The sequence below is a fragment of the Phodopus roborovskii genome, unplaced genomic scaffold, assembly GCF_943737965.1.
Source record: "Phodopus roborovskii unplaced genomic scaffold, PHOROB, whole genome shotgun sequence".
Classification (NCBI taxonomy): Eukaryota; Metazoa; Chordata; class Mammalia; order Rodentia; family Cricetidae; genus Phodopus; species Phodopus roborovskii.
The window spans coordinates 2,278,267-2,293,356 of record NW_026126613.1 but is presented as its reverse complement, the minus strand read 5'-3'; the positions used below and the strand labels follow the sequence as shown (position 1 = coordinate 2,293,356).

The window sequence follows — 15,090 nt, the reverse complement described above, 5'->3', positions numbered from 1 at the left end:
CTAAGGCAAGTTTAACAATATAGACTTACATTAGTCAAGATAGACCAGTTTATCCTAAGGTATAGCAGTATAACACTGAAATCTCCTTAGATCAAGCCTACCGAATTTATTCATCACTCACACATGACTCTCAGGACAATTCCATCCCAGGTTATAAGTCAGGGATTGGGATGGAGTCTCTCTTGAGGTCCCATCATCTAAAGTCTCAGAACAGTATAGGAGAGAAGGGAGAATAAATTCACAGCAGCTTGAGACACACCAATCTGAAAGTGTCCACACAACCTCCATTAATTTAAAACCCACTGTTTAATGTGTGTTATCATGGAAAATGGGAACTATATGTCAACGGGTAGAAGATGACTGCTTGAAGAACATGGCAAAGAAAAGATCCCAAATATCTGGTTAGATCGTCAAACCAAAACAAAGATATGAAAACCCGAGGTCTTTAGTGACAGAACTGTTAGTCCAGAATGATAAGAAATTTATCTGTAAAGTAGGTTGTATCCTACCTTGAGGACCTTTGAAGGCAATGCTAAGAAGCCCCTCATTTGAAAGAAGCTGGTAGATGTTAGACAATGGAGTCAGGGAACCAACATCATGCTCTTAGAGCCAAACTCTGACACTGGAGATGCTTATACATCAGGATGAGTGGATTCTGCTGAGAAAGCAATGTGCAAGAAAACACGGATGTGTGTTGTTCTGTGTTGTGTATGTTGTTGAATGTGTTAGCGTTCCTTTCTTAACAATGCACTTCGTTTTTCAGTAGTTCTTCCTAAGCGTATTTCCTCAGGACCCAGACAGAAGTACTGTGATGCTCTCGTCACTCAATGAATACTGCTTCCCCGACCTATTATACTGTGTCTCCTTGCTGTTCTTTACCTGTGTCCTCCTTGTCATTCAAAATACTTTTGAGGAGAACAGACCTTTGAAGAGACAAGAAAGGCTCACCCATGGCTGCGTGCTTCTCTGTGACGATGCCCTGGGGTTACTCTGATCCTCCCTCTCTACTTAAAGGAAGACTGTATGCATGAGCTTTGCTTCCAGGTAGAAGCATCAAGGATGTTCTGCTGTACAAAAGCAGATACCAGGCAGCCGTGCGCCCCTGGAATCTTGTCAGCCTGAATAGATAAGACAAGGCTACATGCTCCTTCTCTCTGACACATCCATGACAAGGACAAGTATGCTTCCGTAGTAATACAAGATCTTCCATCGACACTTGCCCCTACCATATTTCCTGGTGTCTCACAGTGAGACCCAGAATGCAGACTACACAAATCTGAGCTCAATCCAGCACCTTCCACTTGGGTAAACCTGAGCAATTTTCCTATGCTTTATTTTATATAAAATGGAATTGATTATGATGGTAATAATGAATATCCCGTAGAGGCTTATTTGAGAAATACCTGGGTTTTAATCTATATGAACAGCCCCTGGCACGCAGTAAAGGAATTCACAAAATGCATCACTATTTGTAGGAGTTGCATAAGCCAGTTTTATCCTAGGGTCTCATGCTAGCAGCCCTAATGAATTCATTTTCTCCAAGGTGAGAGACATCATGTTTGTGTTTGGCTAATTAAAAGGCATCCCCATTGACAGCTGGCCAAGAAGAGTCTTTACCTACGATGTTCTGAGTTTCTGTTGTAAGTACCTGGGATTGGATAGGCACCATTAGTATATTTACTAAGTGAGTGAACCAAAGAACATGTGAAGCCAGGCAGTGGTGGTGCACGCCTTTAGTCCCAGCACTTGGAAGGCAGAGGCAGGCAGATCTCTGTGAGTTCAAGGCCAGCCTGGTCTAAAGAGTGAGCACCAGGATAGGCTCCAAAGCTACACAGAGAAACCCTGTCTCCAAAAAAAAAAAAAAAAAAAAAATGTGAAACATGTGACTTGGTTGAAAGCCTTGGCTTATGAGTTAGGGAGATCTGGTTAAACACTGGTTGCACAATGTGTGAATTTTGCACTTCCTTTAACAACTTAATCCTCATGTAGAAAAGGACGGTGAAGATAACCACTGTACAAGAATTTTCCATGGAAATTAACTAAGATTAAAGTGGAAATTATCTACTCTAAACTCAGCATACATCAGGTGCGTAGATGGAAGCTATTCTTATTTTTATATATACCTATACATGTCTGTCAATTAAAAAGTGAGGGAAGTATTTTAGACACGGACGGATGGAGAAAGTCTCATTTCCATCTATCAAATAGATATTATCTAAAGTTATAGACCAGCGGGTATTTTTTTTTTATCTTTTCCTCATTTGCTTGTTTTGTATCGAATTTATTATAAAGATTAAGGAGAGAAGAAAACAGAAAAGAGTTTTGTAGGTGAGACGGGGGGAGGGGAGGAAAATGAGGGAAAGACTTGGAAGGAAGGTGAGAAAGAGACAAAGTCCTTAGGAGCAGTGAGTTCCTTCCTTGGCAAAAATCCCCAGGACAGAAACTGATCAGAGAGGGCCACACCATGGCAATTAAATCCCTCCTCTCCTTGTCCCGTCCTCCACTCTGCCTCTAGCTTGGCCTTTCTAAGATTGATATCCAGTTGGTTTCCCTTATCTTTGTGTACTTTAAATTCTACAACAGAAATTCGGGCTTTTGGACAGCGAAGAACTTGGCCCCGATGAAGGAAAAAAAAATCCCCAAATTCAGCCTGCAGCTGCCTTCATCCTCCCCTTCACGCGTGTGGCGTGTGTTCTGAGGCGATGCAGTTGTAACGTCCCTTTGATGCACTGCGTTGTGCCTTCACGTGATTTACTTTCGCTCCTGTGAGCCGGCTCCTTCCCTTACCCGTTTTTCTGTATGCCAGCCCCTGTAGAAATCCAGCTTGGAGGTGTGCGGCTGTGTGTAATCTTTTCTTGACCCACCAAATTAGTTTAGAGAGTTGGGGAACTTGGCACCGTGTCTCCCATGCCTGGAGCTCACCACACTCATCACTTTTCTGTCCAAGGGATCAGTTAGGGGGACTAGGCTATGAGGACGAACAGTGGTAATTGTGACATGTTCCCAGAAGTGAGAGCTAGGCCGCTGAAAACTCCACTGTAACATTTTATAGTACAGTGTACACCATTACTGGCATCCATTAAAAAAAAAAAAAAAAAAACAAAGCTATTAATGTTGGTTCACGAGATACTGAACTGCAAATAAGGAGAAAATGTACAGCGCAGTGGAGCCCACTGTAATGTTGTAGACCCTCCCTCGGTGCCTCATGAATTCAGTTATTAGGAAGATGCAGCAAAAGGAATTTGCTATCCTCAAGTTGCTTTAAATATACATGTGAATGTATCTTTTATAACAGCCCCTCCAGTTTGTTACTGTCCCAGTGTAATTGTTTCCATGATGCAAAAATATGCATGTCTGTGTTTAATGTGTGACACCATTTAGTTGATTTGTTCGCGAGATTGCAAACATGTCCTCGAAGTTGCTGGAACCGATGTCAGAGCTGAATCATCTGAAACTGCGAACTCGGGCTATGGAGAAGTTGGCAAGTGCCTGCAACATTTGGACCAGTGTGTTGGTTGCACCTGAACCTGTGTTTTCGACCCTGGGTCCCAATTTTTTAAACTTGTTTCAAACAGGAGGTTGCTCCTGAGTAAAAAGTCAAGTAACTGGATGTCACAGAAAGCAGGAACAGATGCTTAACACTATGCCGCAAAGACACCATCAAAATAGATTCTACATCCACTTCACAGGCACTGCCAAACTAAAACCAGTACCTCTGCACCTAGGAAAGAAAAGCCCTATGGCAAGAGGAAGCATCTGGAAAGACACCTTAGCAATTGAAAGCAATAGCTCTTCCATCGTGAACTCTCTAGTTTGTCGGCTCAGGGGTGGCACACCTTGAACTGACCATTTAATAGAATTAATAACAACAATTTCAGAATAAAACATTTAGTCAGAGGTAGAAGTAAGATTTTGGGTTTGATACTGCCCATGGGGAAACACAGCTCTTAACCTCAAAGAGAATAAGGAAAAACCGATGCTGGAGTCAAATATGACCACCATGGCCCAGAAACAATTCACGTTAACCTAAGCAACATGTCCAACATGGTGACATTTATATGATGCTTTTATAGTAACAGAACACAAAGTCCTAAATTGACATATTTTTTGATAACATGTTTTAGCTGTTGGATTGGTGGACCCTGGTCCTTTATTTGTGCTTCCCCACACCACCAAAAAAAAGTGCATTTGATAGTCTCGAGGATGCTAGTGCAGAAGAAGAAGAGATGGATTATGAAGAGAGCCTAAGATTTCAGAGGGGCAACATTTTAGCTCCCCCCTAATCACACAAGTCCTTATCAGTCAGCCAGCCTTCGTGGAGCCTTTAACATGGGTGTACCTCCCCATCCCCCACTCCCACTCCTATCCCACACCCCTGCCACTGGATCACACCCTGAGAACGTCAGTTCACCCAAAGGAACCTGCATCCCTTGGTTCCCAGCTGCCTGGAGTCTTGGTTCCATCCCCCTGAAACCAGAGACACGCCTCACTGCTTCTGAATTCACAGTGGCCCCCAAGAGGTTTGCCCGTGCTGGTCCAGCACTGGGCTTGTGTTCAGAGGGCAGAAGTCAGCTGGGCAGTGAGTCAGCCAGTGTCTTGCGGTTTTCCCATTTTTTTTATGATGTGACTCTTTCTATCACTTCAAATTATATGACTTCATTTCTTAAACCTGGAGGTTCCTTCTTGGTTTATTACCAAATAAAGATTTCTCAATTTATTCCCCTCTTCTTATATAAGTGACCAAGGTGATAAAAGAAAAACAAAAATTCAAGTTGTAATCTGAGTGTGTGGTTTTTTTGTTGGTGGTTTTTGTTTGTTTGTTTTTATGCACCAGGGCAGGGTTTCACATTGCTTTATTTTTGCCAGACCTGTAAACCTGATGCTCCTCATTAGGGACCGCTTCATGCCATCCTCTCGGGCAATGTCAGTCCCATGTCTGCTCATGCCCTCAGTCTGGGTGCACAAAGGTACCAGGCACCCACTGTCATGTGTACTCACACAGGGATGCTCACACGCACATGTACAGGGGCATCCGGGGCATCCTTGGATCTGTGATCATCTATTGTCATGGGATTGGAAGAAATTTAGATACCCTCACCATAAGTGATGGACCTATGAGTGTGACAGTTCCATGGAGTCTACCTGTGCCCTCCAGATGCATAATGGTAGACACTGGAGTGCTTTGTCCCTATCACTGAACAAAGCTGCTTACTATGCCCCACATTCCAAAGCTGACTTTTCTTCCAATGAAGAAATAACTTTTGTCTAGCGTCCACATAGTAAGAGAGATGTACTCCCCTGGGGGGGGGGTGTTTTTTAGAGGAGAATGGTTGGAGAAATGGCAGAGAGTGGGCCCTGAATCTTATTTGTTATCTCTGCTTTTGATTATAGCTGTCAGTTCTAGGTATGTAAAATTACCTTGAGATGTCCTCAAATCCACCCATCCCTTTTCCCCTGATTTTGTGCCACCATATGTAGTTTCATCCTTCTCTGAGTCAATAATAAAGGTTGCTTGTTAAACTTCTCTTTATGTATAGGTTGCTGGTGGACAACACAAATAGTCATAAAAGCCTTACAGTCTGTATCCATGCACAGCGTAAACCTGTTTCTTTAATACTGTTAAGGAACAAGTACGTTCTTCCTACGTAAGTACCAGGACTTGCTACTTACCATATTTTTGGCAAAAACCCATCCATTCACAAATAATCTGGTAGTTCTATATCGTATCCACAACCTAATCTAGGGTATCCCAATGTACAGACTGTATTTGTATTAATCGGCTTATGGTTACTCTAATGAACTTCGGAGACAATCAACGGAGAGGAGCAAAGGTTTGTTCTGGCTCTTCGTTTTGGAGTTTCAGTCCATAATTAGCTGGCTCTGCTGCTCTTGGCAGGCATGGGAGGCAGAGCAAAGCCACTAACTACCTCATGGCCAAGAAATGACGCACAGAAGGGAAAGGGACCAGGTTCCCGCAGGGTCTCTCTCGTGCACACTCCCGGTGACCTGAATACCTCCCACCAGATCCCACTTCTTCCGGTATCCCAACAGCCTCAAGCTGGGAATCAAGCCTTCACCACATGGCTCTTTGGGGGGACTTCAAGTTCCTGCTTATAGCCAAACCCTAGGAGTGAGTATGCAAGGTAAGCTGTAAGGCACGTAGCCCTGGCATTACGTATCTCTAAATCACCCTGTTCATTGTCCTCCTGGTTCCACTAGGAAAGTCTCTGTTTCATGTTAATGTGTCTTTAATACCCCTCTCAAACTTATTAGCATCCCCATTTAATACACCCAAGGCCTCATAATCAGGGTCTTGGACCCACAAACATGTCTGGTGAGCAGCCTATATTGATTAATTTTCTCTCTCTCTCTCTCTGTGTGTGTGTGTGTGTGTGTGTGTGTGTGTGTGTGTGTGTGTGTTTGTGTGTTTTGTGGTTATTTTTCTTTATGGCAAGGACTATTCTATTTTTAAGGCTTAAATAGTTTGTCTTTGGATATATTTAAGAAGATGTGAATTGAATGAGAAAAAAAAATGTTTTGTTTGTTTTAAATCCAGCAGTTATGGCAAGACCTTACCCTTAGATTTTAGGCCTGGACCATTTTGTGTTCAGAGAGCTTTCCATCTCTATCCCTGTGTGCTGATTGGACCGAATGGGAGAAAGTAAACATAATCTTCAACTCCAAAGCTCTGTCTGTCCTTCTGGCCTCAAAAGAAATGAATAATTTATTTTTGGATCCCTAAAAGCATCATGGGCCTTGGATCAGTGTCTTTTGTACCATATATTGCTCAGTCCCAATATCTGTGAAAACCAAACTTAGAACATTTGCCTTCAATGGGCACTAAGTCAGTCCATCCCCTTATTCTGCAAAGTGTGATTTTAGGCTTCAGAATGTGCAAGTTCCCCTCCTGCAGACTTTGATAAGGCATGGTTATGGGAGACCTAGTATGATCAGTTCACTCATTGGGCAATCAGCCACTCCCGTAGTACCCAGAAACAAGTCAGACTACCTCTGCTATAATTAGTTACCTAAGTCAGGTAAACTTTATAAAGGAACAGGGTGTATTTAGCCCATAATTCTGGAGATTCAGCTCTGGTGATAACATCACGATAGGCGATATCTTAGGTTGGAGTGTAAGTGGATGGAAGAGACCACATTTCTCTACAGAAAGGTTGGGCTTCACAAATTCTTCCAAGAGTATGCCTCTAATGACATGAGGACTCCGCCTCTTAAAGGTTCACTGTCCCTGCATCACTACATGGAAGACCATATATCCTAACACACAAGCCCTTGGGGAATAAGCCATGCTCAACTCATAGTAACAAAAACTGCAAAGAACAATTCTTTCTAACTAGTGACCAAACAGTCTCCATATTTCTCTCTCCTCTATGGAAGAACAGTGTACAATTTCAGTGGTTACTCGTGTTTAGGAAATAGACCATACTTCTTTCTGCTTCCAGCTACCCGTTACTGTGTCCACACCGCTGCGTTGTGGCTTCGTGGTAGACACTTTTATTGCTTCCTGTTGTTGAGATAACAGTATGCTACAGGGACTACAAAAAAATTCATTTTTTTTTTTTTTCTGTAACAAAGACCTTGAGGGTTCTTTTTAAATTTTTAATTTAAATTTGAAACAAACTTGTTTTATATGTCAATCCCAGTTCCCTCACTACTCCCCTATTCCCCCCACCAACCCCCATCCCATCCCCTTTCTGCTCCCCAGGGAAGGTGAGGCCTTCCATGGGGATCTTCAAAGTCTGTCATATCATTTGGGTCATGGCGCAGGCCCTCCCCCATGGGTCTAGGCTGAGAAAATATCCCTTTATGTGGAATGGGGCTCCCAAAGTCCATTCATATACTAGGGATAAAATCTGATCCACTACCAGAGACCCCATAGACTGCCCAGGCCTCCTAACTAACACCACATTCAAGGAGTCTGGGTCAGTCCTATGCTGGTTTCCAGCTATCAGGTTAGAGTCCATGAGCTCCCCTTTGTTCAGGTCAGATGATTCTGTGAGTTTCTCCAGCACGGTCTTGACCCCTTTGCACATCATTCCTCCCTGTCTGCAACTGGATTCCAGGAGTTTGGGCTCAGTGTTTAGCTGTAGGTGTCTGCTTCTGCTTCCATCAGCTACTAGGTGAAGGCTCTTGGATGGGATACAAGGTAGTCGACAACGTCATTATCAGGGAAGGACAATGGGTTCTTATGAACCTCAACTAAAATAGCTTGGTTTATTGGAAGGCAATGACTATGATCTCTATCAGAGTGTTACTAAGTATAGTATTATTCAACTATTGTATCTTTCTAAACTACAGTTCTGGAACAAGCCTGGTGACACAGTTCTATAATTCCCACTACTTGGTTGGGGCTGAGGCAGAAGGGGCAAAAGTTCAAGGCCTGCTTAGACTGGAGAGTTTGTTCAAGGCTAGCATGGGTGACTTAGTGAAACCTTGTATTAAAATAAAAAGTGAAAGGAGGTGGAAAGGTAGCTTGGTGGCCAATCACTTGCCTAGGATGCATGAGGCTCTAGGTTCATACACATGTGTGATTCTAATGCAAGGTGAAGAATTGAAGGTGGGCTCAAACAGCCGGTTTTTAATCAACCTTCCACACCTAGCATCTCTGGGATACTCTTTGCAAGATAACACGAGCATTTTATTGTCTGGATTTAATAATGTCTGATGGGAGATGTCATTCTGTAAATGTGTTTCTCTTATTGGTTCATGAATAAAGCACTGTTGGCCAATAGGAAAGCAAGATAGGTGGGACTAGGAGACAAGGAGGATGCGGGAAGTAGTAGGGAAGAGATTCAAGATGGAGGATGGAGGGAGAAGAATGAAAAATACTGGGCCCTCTCTCCAGTAAGATGAGACCACGCGGAAATACTTAGATTAATAGAAATGGGTTAATAATTAAGACAGAGCTAGCCAATAAGAAACATTAGAAACAGACCAACAGCTTTATATCAAATACAGCATCCCTGTGTGTTATTTGGGGCTGGCGCGATGGTGGGACCCGCCTGGCAGGAAAAACTACTCATAACAAGTGTCCCCTTAGAACATGATTTCAAAATTATTATGACATATTTATTATGTGTCCTATAGGCCAAGCTCCCTTCTAAGTGGTACAGATATCCCAGCAAGCAAAATATAAGCTCTCCATTTCCATGCAGCCATGGTCCTAACTGAAAATGTATCCTGATGCTCAAGTCCTTGAGGGGGAGCACTACCTGGGAGTCCACTGGCACTGGGGTCCTTGTACATTGAGTTGTCAAGTAAGCATCCTTTTGGATGCACCAGTTGGATGCACCAGACTTCCAGCTGGAGTACACATAACTTACCAATTTTTTGCATGGCACTATGTTTGTCTTGTTGATGTATACTATACATAAGTAAGAATGATTTGTACAAAAAAAAATGTTTGGATAGATGGAGGACTGTATATTCCTTTGTACATGAAAATTATGAATGATGAAATAAATTGCTAGAATAAAATCTCCCTTGGAATTTGCCACTAGCCGCATCTTCGCATGTGCAGCTAGCCACACCAAGGCCTCTTGTCACTGGTTGTGGCACCGATGGCATTCATTGCCCCCTTTTCACGCACTGCATGTCAGTGATGTGGTGGGCTGTCACATCTTCCTTTCCTCAAAGCACTTCCTTTCTGGCAGCAGAAAAGCACAGTGTGGCCTTGCCAAGTACATCTGAGCAGCCGCAGGGATGCTAGGTGCAAAGAAGTACCTGGGCAAGTGAACATATTTGGGGTTGGTTGTTTGCACTATGTTCATAGAAAAGTGGTTCATTGTCCACTCACTTCGAATGAATGAATAAAGTACAGGTGAGAAATGTCTTCAGAATAACCAGCTCAGATCCTAAACACTGTCACTTATAATGCACCCAGGCCTTCAGGGTCAACATTGTCCTCAGAGTTAAAGTACAATTTGCAGGCCTTTTTCCGTGCAACATTTGAGGAGACATGCATTTTGATTTTTACTCGGTAATGTTACTGCTGATATCTCTAACTGCTGGTGAAATACCCAGCCAGTGTCATCTGCGGTAACTAGATTAAAAGGAAAAACCCAGTAGAATCCATCTGTAAAACACATTCCATCTCTGCCTTAGCACGCAGTGCTTCTGTGTAGTTCCCTACAGAGCTGATTGTACTGTTTCCAGATAATGAGAATAGGAAAGATAGAAGGTGAAAGGAAAGCTAGCCATCTGTGGAGTCACTCATCTTACACCCATAGAATGTCACACTCTGGCTAATGGATACTCAGAGAGAGATGCTATGTAGAAGACAATGCCAAGACAAGGCCAAGAATGTTCGGCACTTTACTACTTATTACAAAACCACAGCTTTCTATTTTCTCTACAAATACGAGCCTGAAACTTTTCCCAAAAATACTATCTTGATATCCCCAATGTGTCTTTCACCTGCCAACACTTACCTGCCACCTCATTCCATTTTGCTAAAATGCTAGAGTTTGAAAGTCATAACATTCTATTTCCTGCTCTTTCCTCGGATATGCAAACAATGGTGCAAGAAATCAGGACAGAGACTACTGATGGGTCCATTGTCCGTTCCGTTCACCTTTGCGCTCTCAAAATGTCTCCATTTTGAGGTAGGAGAGGTGGGGGTTGGGGGGCATTCAGTTTTCTGTAAGACCTCAGACCATATCATATATCTTTCCATTAGATTCCAATACCAAGAGTATTTGGTCTTTGGGAAATTCAGAAAATTGAAGGCTTTCTTCTTTTTAACCTTCTGAATGTGGCCAGTTCCATCTCTGCCCTGGCCCACCATGCTTGGGATGTACAGTAGCCACTAAATCAGAAGGACAAAGGAATGTTCCATTCAGCTCCTTGGGATTCTCCTTTCAGATCTCACATCGGTAGCTACACAGGGCAGGTGCAAACTGCTACAAACTCTTCATTTTCCTGCGATGCTGCTACACACAAGATTTGAGAGTGAGAGCCTTGGAGTCTTCATTGCCTCTCATGCTAAAGAAGCAATCTATCAGTCGAAAGAAAGGATGTATACAATGACACTTCTAATAAATTAAAAGCTGAAAGCCTTTTGTCCCTTGCTGCCCAAGAACAGGGATTGGTTCTATAAATTTGACAATATCCACATAGCAAATTTTAGGCAGTTTAGGTCAAGATTGGAATTCCTAAAGAATTTCTAAAATGGCTAAAACTTCACAAATTTCTTTCCTTCCCCAGTTTCTTTCTTCAGAGATTTGACGTTTTCATTCAGAGGTCTGTTACTGCCTTTGCTAGGTTTATTCCTGGATGTTGGTGTGGCTCTGGTGCATGATAGTGTTTCCATAGTCTCTTCCTCATTGTTTGTTATTGGTATACAGAAAGGTTTTGTAAGTCCATTTTGTATCCAGCCACTTTGATGAAAGTATTAGTTACTTCTGGAAGTTCTCCTGTAGAATTTTTAGGATGGTCTCCTGCGAATAGGGATAATTCAACTTCTGGTCCTATTTGTATCCTGTTAACTCTCTTCTCCTACCTATCATCGTCCCATTTCAGCAGGAAGTAATCTTAAGATAACGACTCCCCCTTTCCCCACTCTTGGAATTTAGGGATAATATTCACCTTCTTAGGGTTGGTTTTAGTAACTTAGGGTTGGGTATGGAAGGTGATGCTTAGACTTGGGTATCTCTTTTAGACAGGAATAGGGTATAGTTGGGAAAGGTATGGTTTAGATGGGATATAGGTAGATTAGCCTATCTTCTTGTGAATTATTTTACTATAGTGAGATATTAGTATTATACAGCCTACATTGTTATATATTCTTATTTTTGGTAACCTATGTAAAATTAATTTTATATTCCTATCCCAGAAGAATTGTATATGACATTTTTGTTATATTGTGTAAAATCTTTCCATTTATGATGTTTTATGAACATTATCCTTACCATATTCTAAGTATGTATAATTTTACTTATGTTCAAGACATTTTGTATATTTATACAATTTAGGATATTTTTTTTATCATGCTACCCTTTATAGTTCTACTTCTTGTCTATACATTTCTACTAGACATTTCTACTCTACCTCTGCTTTAGGGATTTACATGTATATATACACGTACATAGTTATATTGCTTAGGTATTTGTCCCTGCTTTACTCAGGGAAGTTTCATTCAGTTTTTTAGCTAGGTTCCTGAGTATTACAGATTATCTTCACCCAGGTTTCCTTTACTTATAAGATTAGTCAGACATAAATGCTTAATCTTCGATCACTTCATAGACCTGCAAAACATAGTATTTAAATGTTTTAATATTAGTACTCCGTTGACATGAGACACCATTGATCCTGACAGCACTGTGCACTTTCACGAAAACATGTTGGACATTGTTGTAGCTCCTTCTGGAATCCATCCTCGCTTCGGCTAATGGCCTCTTGGGCAAAGAACTGCCCCCACCTTGACCACTGATTTGGACATGTGGCCCTATGTGCTTGCAGAAGACAAACATAGAAGACTACTGAACCTTGCCAAGTCATGGTAAGACAGCCTTTCTAACTCCCTGCTGTTGTTGTGGTCTGTCAGATACTCTAGGCCTTAGCCAAAACTGGCTGTACCAACATTGCTGTGAGACCTTGGGTGATTGTCCAGGTAGCATGCTGTTTCTGTCCTTGCTGCACCTTTTGGAAGTTGCCCATCTGCAACTTCCTGTCTACCCTAGTATTGTTATTTTCCTTCTCAGGTCTTGATGAGGTTGAAGATTAAACTATCACAACTATTATTCTCTCTTCCTAGTTAGATATGTTAGGTACTAGACTTTCCAGCTTAGGACAACTCTATTGTAAACTCTGTTATGCCTTCACCCTAGGACTAGATATGTTGGTTGTTTTGTTCTCAATTTTCCTTTTCTTAGAGCACACTTGTTATTCACTGTTTTATATATAGTTTTGAATCAAGCCTAAATCTCTTATTTAGACTAAAAGGGGAATTGTAGTGTGTCTGTTTCTGTGGCACTGACCATGCCCATTGGGGGTGGAGCCAGGGGCGGAAGTGACCTGTGGAACTAGGCCTGGGAAAGCTCTCTTGCTCGCGGTACACAGAGAGGAGAGCATCCGGTAGAACCTGCTGGTGTTCGTCTGCCTAGGTTGTAAGTTAACTCTCCCTGAATAAACATTTGTTCGGCCTATTTGTTTATCCTGATCCTTATTAAATGGCGATAAGCTGCTCTAGCTGGAACTTTGAACAGTGTGTTGAATTGCACAGCCCCATTTTGTTTCTGGTCTTAATAAGATTACTTCAAGTCTTTCTCCATTTAGGATGATATGGGATGATTGTCATATATAGCCTTTATGTTGAGATATGGTCTCTCCATTCCTATTTTCTCTAGGACTTTTATCATATAAAATCTTTTAAATCATTGAAAAAAAATACCTTTGAGCCAGGCATTGGTAGTGCACACCTTTAGTCCCAGCACTAGGGAGACAGAGGCAGGCTTATCTCTGGGAGTTCGAGGTCAGCCTGGTCTACAGAGCTAGTAGTTCCAGGACAGGCTCCAAAGCACTAAGGAGAAACCCTGTCTCGAAAAACAAACAAACAAACAAAAACAACAAAACAAAACTTTGAAAGTGTTTAACATGCTTAACAATCAAGAAAAGCAACTGATAACTACTCTGGGATTTCATTGGACCCCAGTCAGAAGGGCTAAGATAAAACAACTGTCAGTAAGGCGGTCAACTCTGGCAAGGATGGAGACAGAGGAACCCTCATTCCCTGTTGGACCATTGGTGGAAATGAAAACTGGTGCAATCACTACAAAAATCTGTGTGGAGAATTCTCAAAAACTAAAATCAGATCCATCTTATGGCCAAGTTATGCCACACCTTGGCATATATGTATGAACTCAACATCCTACTACAGAGAGAGATGTGTTTGACCGTGTGTGTTGCAGCTCTATTCACAAGATGCAGGAAATAAAAGCGAAAGGATAATGAGAATGTGGTACAAACACAACAGAATTCTTTTCAGATGTAAAGCAAAGTGTAATCATGCCATTTGCAGGTAAATGGATAGAACTGGGAAATACTGTACTGAGTGAGGTAGCCCAGAGCCAGAAAGACAAACTGTGTGTTTTCTTATTTACAGATCATAGCTCCAAATCTGTAGCTTTGAATATATAACCTGGAGTAACCGTGGAAGCCAGGAAAGTAGACAATGACCTTGAGGAGAAGGGGTTGGAGAACGAGTTCTAGGAAGGGTATTAGTAGATCACAAGTGTTTGGGGGTGGAAGGTGGGAAAATTCAGACAGGACTTATCTGGATGTAGGGAAAGAAAGGTAAGGGAAAAAGAAAGATCAATAACAGTGAGGATGTTTGAAGACCACAGGGAAACACTTTGTGTTTATTTAAAAATATATACAGATGATGTCAGGGATTTTGTTGTTTGAATTCTAATTGTTTATTTATTATTACCCTACAGGTTTTACTTGCATGTTATCGCTCTGAGTTTTGAATTTAAATGGATTTCTGAGTGTGTGTCTATCTGTATGTGTTTCTTGGATTCTTTACTTCTGTTTGTTTTGTCCTATTCCAATTTGTTTTGTTTTATCTCATTATATTTTACGATCATCCCGTAGATGCCTGTTTGTTTTCTAACAAGAGACAGAACAGGTATGGATCCAGATGTGACGGGAGGTGAGCAAGAGCTAGGAGCAGATAAAGAAAACAGTAATCAGGGAGAAAAGGAAATCTATTTTCAATAAAAGGGAAGAAGAAATGCTATTTTCACTTTACACACCCACCCACACACAGAGGAGAACATATATAACTTACATTTTTAAGTATTCTTGAACTACGGCATCATGCTAAGCCCCAAACAAACCTGTGTTCACAGTGTGATCATAACTATGTAGGGTTAGTACAGAAAAGAAAAACAGGCACATACACACCGTGACTGCTATTGTTCTTTGTAACTTTGACAGGCTCTAGAGTCACCTGGAGGTGGGCTCTGTGCATGCCTATGGGGGTGTCTTGATTACTCTGTTTGATGTGCAAAGACACACCTCAATGGTGAGCCGGACTGTTCCATTCCCGAAGCGGAGCAGGGGGAGGTTGGG

The 15,090-nt window shown here is 41.9% G+C and overlaps 1 protein-coding gene across 2 annotated transcripts in view; it reads left to right on the top strand.

Moving 5' to 3' along the window:
• Aig1 (androgen induced 1) overlaps positions 1–15,090 on the top strand; it is a 208,747-nt gene that overhangs the window by 154,082 nt on the left and 39,575 nt on the right. The window lies entirely within an intron of this gene.